This window comes from Macrosteles quadrilineatus, unplaced genomic scaffold (assembly GCF_028750875.1).
Source record: "Macrosteles quadrilineatus isolate MER2022 unplaced genomic scaffold, UCM_ALF_1.0 Scaffold_9__3_contigs__length_116548681, whole genome shotgun sequence".
Classification (NCBI taxonomy): Eukaryota; Metazoa; Arthropoda; class Insecta; order Hemiptera; family Cicadellidae; genus Macrosteles; species Macrosteles quadrilineatus.
The window spans coordinates 88,342,755-88,348,754 of NW_026542602.1; the positions used below are offsets into that span (position 1 = coordinate 88,342,755).

At 33.6% G+C, this 6,000-nt stretch overlaps 1 protein-coding gene across 1 annotated transcript in view; it reads right to left on the minus strand.

Annotated features, from left to right (window-relative positions):
- The window catches only part of LOC129002854 (ADP-ribosylation factor-like protein 4A), a 60,417-nt gene extending 56,001 nt beyond the window's left edge, over positions 1-4,416 (minus strand). Inside the window, exon 1 of the mRNA XM_054430950.1 lies at positions 3,765-4,416. The gene's annotated coding sequence lies outside the window, so the exon portion shown is untranslated. The remainder of the gene's footprint in view (positions 1-3,764) is intronic.
- Between the last annotated feature and the right edge of the window lie 1,584 nt (positions 4,417-6,000).

Consider the following 6,000-nt stretch of genomic DNA (forward strand, 5'->3'; position numbering starts at 1 on the left):
AACAGTACTAGATACGTTATGGAGCAATATTTATAAAAACTTAAACCCTGATGATCAAGCTGGATCCAGTTTTAAATCGTGCATTAGACTTGCACCTAAACCCTACTTAACCCAGATTAATACAGGAACCCTACCAAACTTCATAAATAAATAGGCAAATGAAATATATTATTGAATTCCTAAATTATAAAAAAAACACAGTGTTTTGAGACGAGATATTTTTCATAAAGGCAGTGCCGGACGGTAAAGCTTTGAAGTTATGACCTCTCGGAATGTTTAGGTCAAGAGGTCAAACTGTTAAAGCTATCTGCGTGACTAATTCCTCAAGATCAACATGTGTGGTCGACGAATATGTAAGTGCGTACCTATAGTTCCATAGATTAAAGATTAAACTTACTTATAGATCATCCTTATGGATAATCTGAAGACAATTTGAGGTTTGTTTATGTATATTATAAGTCTTCTCTTTAGGCTGTTTTGGTTATTTAAATTATTCCAGCCAAATAAAAGGATACATTCGTAAATAATTTACTACATCGTATTTATACTACTATATTACTACTACTATACCGGTATATACTACATGGAATATTTGTATAATTTACTTTTGTATTTAATTATTACTAGTCATCGCGTGGTATGGTAACCAAAGAGTAATTGACTACCTTTGTATAATCAATGGTCAAGAGCTCACAGTAAAAGTCACATAAAGATAGAAGTAAGAAGTAATACAATTATTAGTTGATACAAAGCATTACTGATCATGAAACACACAATTGAAGCTTCAGGTTTTACATGATGATGATGTTGATGTTAATTAAATGTTACGAAGATGCGGGTCCAACTGTGTGGTTAATAAGCCTTATTTTTTACGAATTAACTTTGTTTAAATTAAATCAATTCAATAAATTTCCTGCTTAAGAGCAAAACTTGGGTGGATAAAATGTTGAAAAAAATTCTTCAGATCAAAAAACCTAGGTATCAAGGAAAAATCTCTTCAGGTTATTCTGTTTTTTATTAGATGTAGCCAATCTAGCCCAGGTAACTCTCTCTTGAACGATAAAATGAAGGTCGCCGATTTTATCCTAATGAGATAAGATGCTTCTCGAATTTTTGGGACTGGAACATTATCCTAAATCATTTGGAGCGTACTTCCTGGCAAAATGAAAACGATATAGATTTTATGTGTACTAAATTTGTACATACATCCAGTTAATAATATATTCCAGTTATAATATTAGTATGGCTGAGCTGCGATTACGTCGTATTCGGTTTAATGGTCTTACTGTTGGACGAAACGAGAATTCTATCCAACTCAGAGAATCTGGGTAGAATTTCCGAGACACTAATTCCAAATCCGACTGTCGGAGTGTCGGGGCCGAAAAGATAGATTGTCGTCTTGATTAGCCCCAGACGACGGCACCTTGGGGCAAAAAATGGGCCGAGCTTTAGATGAGGGATGGCTGTTCAGTGTCGCCAGCCCTGTTGATTATAACAGAACACGACTTGACATGTTGACATACATGGGATGATAAAGGTCTAGAGAGGCTGAGAAGTTTAAAATAGGAATCTATCAATACAAAGAAGTGTGTAGTTAACCTATTGAATACGAATTGAAAAATATTCCTTCTAATGAAGAGTAAGGAAAGGTTAACTTGTCCAAGAACGCGTTGAGAATCTTCCTGAGAGGTAGAAAGTTGCGTATAAAAAGTTTAAACTTGAATGGACACGGGAGTTTTCCTAAATCTCTAGATTATTAACTATTTTCGGCACTGGGATTTTTAGGAGCCGAAATTTCTCCAGTACAGTACATGCTTCGGCAATGGTGTTCAAACGGGTACTTTTCCAACATATTGTGACTTACTTGTTTTTGAACAAACAATAACCTTCTAAGGAAACCTCCATCAAGAAGAAAACCTTGAGTTGTTTACATTCTTTTATCAACACTTAAACAGTTATATAACACCAACAAAAATTGTTAAATGAGATTTGGAAGTGACATTAAGACTAAAAAGGAATCCCAACCTTCCATCATGTTTGTCGTGTGAAATATTTTAAGTGAAAAAAATATTTAAGTTTTAAATATTTAAAACACTACAACATTTTAAAAACAACTTAAATGTTTGTTCTTTAACTTTAAGATTTTAAAGATAGGTTTTAACGAGGAAAACTAAGCAGAATGTGTCTTAAAATATTTACAAAATACATTTTTTTCCTAGAACATTATATTTTGATTACATTCAATTTTCATCATTGTGTTCCTAACTGGTAACAATAACAACAACATTGTTGTAATCAGCTGTCGATATTATTGCATTGTTACCATCGTCCTATACGATCAAACATATTACCTCCTACACCTGTACTGAACAATTCAAAAACTTTCACAAAATAACCATGTATTCCCTCAAATTCCTCGTTTGAGCAGTTTCCACTAATAGTTAGGCCTAGTGATAAGATTAAGATGTTTCACACTTCTTCCGCCAACAAAATGGCGACATAACCAGTTGGATAAGACGTGCAACCACGATTGCGACACGTTGGTTGTTGGTTGGTGTTTCTCTTCAGATATAACGGCGTCTTTATTACACCAGCTCGAATTGGCCACAGCGTTGCTGAGGCGCATAGCTTATTCGAAACTATGTTTTGATCAAGGACATTGAACCCTGTATGGAGTTGTTAAAATATTGCAAATTGCAAGCTTTTCTCTTGGATTAAGTGAATAACTTGCGATGAAGGTGTGCTATGACGAAATTAGCCTACTTTCAGATTTCACACACAGAATACCGTACCTTTCCACCTACAAAGATATATTTCTGATGAAGTTGATGAACATTAGGTTATCTATTCCGTCACCAGACTTGAAGTTTGCTACACCTTCTGAATCTAAGTTTCGTTAAGTTTGCAAGTTCATTTTAAATTAGTGAGTTGATGAATATTAATGCAATATGAATGAAGAATGGTCAAAAATGATTTGTGCAACTTTGTTACAGAATGAGCTTTATGATCGAAGGGAGCTCTGTGCGGCTTCAAACAGCCAAAATTCTACTTTGTTTTCTCAGGATCGAACTGGCGATGATCTTTTGTATTGTCAGACAAATATTTACTTATTTTCGTATTGTGTAATTGTATTTCTTCAGAGCCTATGCTTACTGGGAAATAGGCTATTTAATATTAAATTTGGTTGAATAAATTACGTTTTGAGTCTTTAGAGGTGGATTTGCTTAACTTGGTTTGATCGTTTTCGTTTCTCAGACTTTATACAAGTGACGCGCACCACTTGACCTCCCACAATCTTTTTAAGTAGTTGATAACAGATATCATACGTTTACTGAATGTTTAAAAAGTGATTAATCTGTTGTTATCTATGATTGTTTTAATGCTACGATCATTACCTACACAGTTTCCATCCTACAGTAGAACTGATTATTTTTTGTTACGTTTTTCCTCTACGTCTGCTATAACAAGATTTTTATAAGTTTTGAGCTTGTAAAATGTGGAACGTGTATAATATTCATAATATTAGCGAAAATCAAACCAATCATTTGAACTCTAAAATCAACATTGGCTGAAATCAATAGAGCGTTGAGTAATTTACTTTCAATACGGCCAAATAAAAGCCCTTTGCAAAGCATATTGGATTCACTCTAGTGGAAGGAGGGTTCTACATGCTTTATTCTTCTGCTTGTATTTCTTCACCCTTCTCCAAACTCCCTTGGGTTACTACAATAGGACAAAAGACCAGTAGGGGTTCAAAATCTCACCTGTAAACGTAAGTCCCAGGTTTTCCGGTTTGGTGAGATGTTGGAACAGCTTTTTGTTTTGGGTCAAGCACCTGGTTCCAAACGGTACACTTATTTGATCCTTCAGGCACAGACACATAATAAAAAATACACAAGTTTAATGTTTTGATTTCCTAACACAGTGACACTTCGGTTGTCAACACTTTGTAAACACTCGTTTTAACTAATAAGAGTTAAAAGCTAAGTTCACATTGCTCATAAACGTTGTTTAATTAAAAATTGTTAAATTAAAACAAAATTTTCATTAATGTTTACCCTATTTATTATTTGTTTAGTGTAAGCGACCAAAATGCTGATAATCAATTTGTTACGAATATTTTAATTTATAAGGTATTTCTAAAAGCCTTCACACTATTAAATAAATCGAAATAAAACTCATCCCTCATTACTCACAAGGGTGTAATAAAATCCATTGACTACACTTGCGAATATAGGTCATCACACCTGCACACGATCCACAGCTGTTATTGATTCACGGAACACTGCACTGGTTTCCACAGATACTCCACGAACTACGGACACTGTTTTGATTGTAAAAATCAAAATAGGTAATCGCGAAATTCTAATCTTGCAGACAACTCTAACCTAACCCCCCATGGCTCTAGCCTCTACTCCAACGGTTGCCCAGCCTAAACTGAGCTCTGAATTCAAATGTGTCGGAGATTAGTTCGTGTAGGCGACACAGAGCGCTGAAGTCGCGTCAATCGCAGCTTTGAACAACTCTGTGAGCCGATCATGGTAAAGATTCAGCTCAATTTGAGATTGAAGAACGAATAAAAAAAAAAAAAATATCGGTGTTCTCCGTGGCTTTACATAAAACTTTTATACAGTAACCATATTACAATATAAAATTGGTATTCTCTTATTGGTTTCTAAATTGGTTTCTCTTATGAGGCATATTTAATACAAAAGGCCTAAAAAATATACTTAACACAAGCAATAGGTTCATCTACAAAGAATATTAAATTATTCTTCATTTTCTTATTGATATGATGATTTATGTCGATTGTATTATTTATATTGTACTCATTTTAATGACTTTTTGAGGTTTCGTTTTCAAATAGGTTAAATAATTAAAATAACGACATAGAGCTGTATTTATTTAATAACAAAATTTTCGATCGACTATTGCTGTAGTGTCATTATCATCACCATAAATGTTTATATTCAAATAAAAAATTAAAGGCAATAAAATGTTTTACCAACTAAAAAATATTATCTGAGTATTTTTACAAATCGGTTATAAGGGCTATTAAATAATAATACATTATATACTAAATTTCCTCCTGTGAAATCAAAATTTAATCTTAATTAAGTCGCTGATGCAGCTCGCTCACTATTGAACTGATCTTTTCAAAGACTCGTTCACCCAAACAGTTCGCCAGAGATTTATCATGGCTGTAAACTCACATTTCATCAGTTTTACGACTACCAATCATCGAATCATCCGAACCAAACCGTCGTAAAGCCGTAAAACAATCTTGTCACGCGTTTGGGAAAGATATGCCTTCATCCGATTGAATTCACGGCCCGTTTGATTAAATTTTGTGGGCTTTTTCCATCCAAAACAATCAGATTATGGAGTGTGGTCCGTTATTGGTTTACGTTTAGGAAACTAAAGGTCAAATTTCGGTCGTGGAACGACTATATTTTTGCCATACATAGAAAAATTATACAATAATATTTAAATATTTACCATATCAAGTAATTTAAATATCAACATATGCCAGCTAAAACTCTTACTAACATATATTAAATCTATGAAGTTCACCAAAAAAGGGGCTTGCCAGGCTTCGACAGTTTTGTACATTTAGTAACATCATTGACTATATATATAGTCAATGGTAACATATAATTTTACCTTAGTTTTTTTAGTAGGCTATAATATAAGTGTATATTAATATTGAGCACATGCTACCCTAATAACGTAATTTACTATAGACAATCAACCATTTAGATGGTTAAAATAAGGGTTTTAAAATTGCTTTTTGTAAAAGAAGGGAATAAAAATCGATAAACATAATTCACAACACCACCAGAAATATATACCTATCAATTTTTAACACCAAGCTACTCTATATTAATATTAAATCCCAAATCTTCAATCATAGACACTCATCTGTTTATTTAAAGCCCACATCCAGATCTCAGCTCGGCGGGCCATTTAAACTATGACGTCAAAGATCAGCTGTTCCGC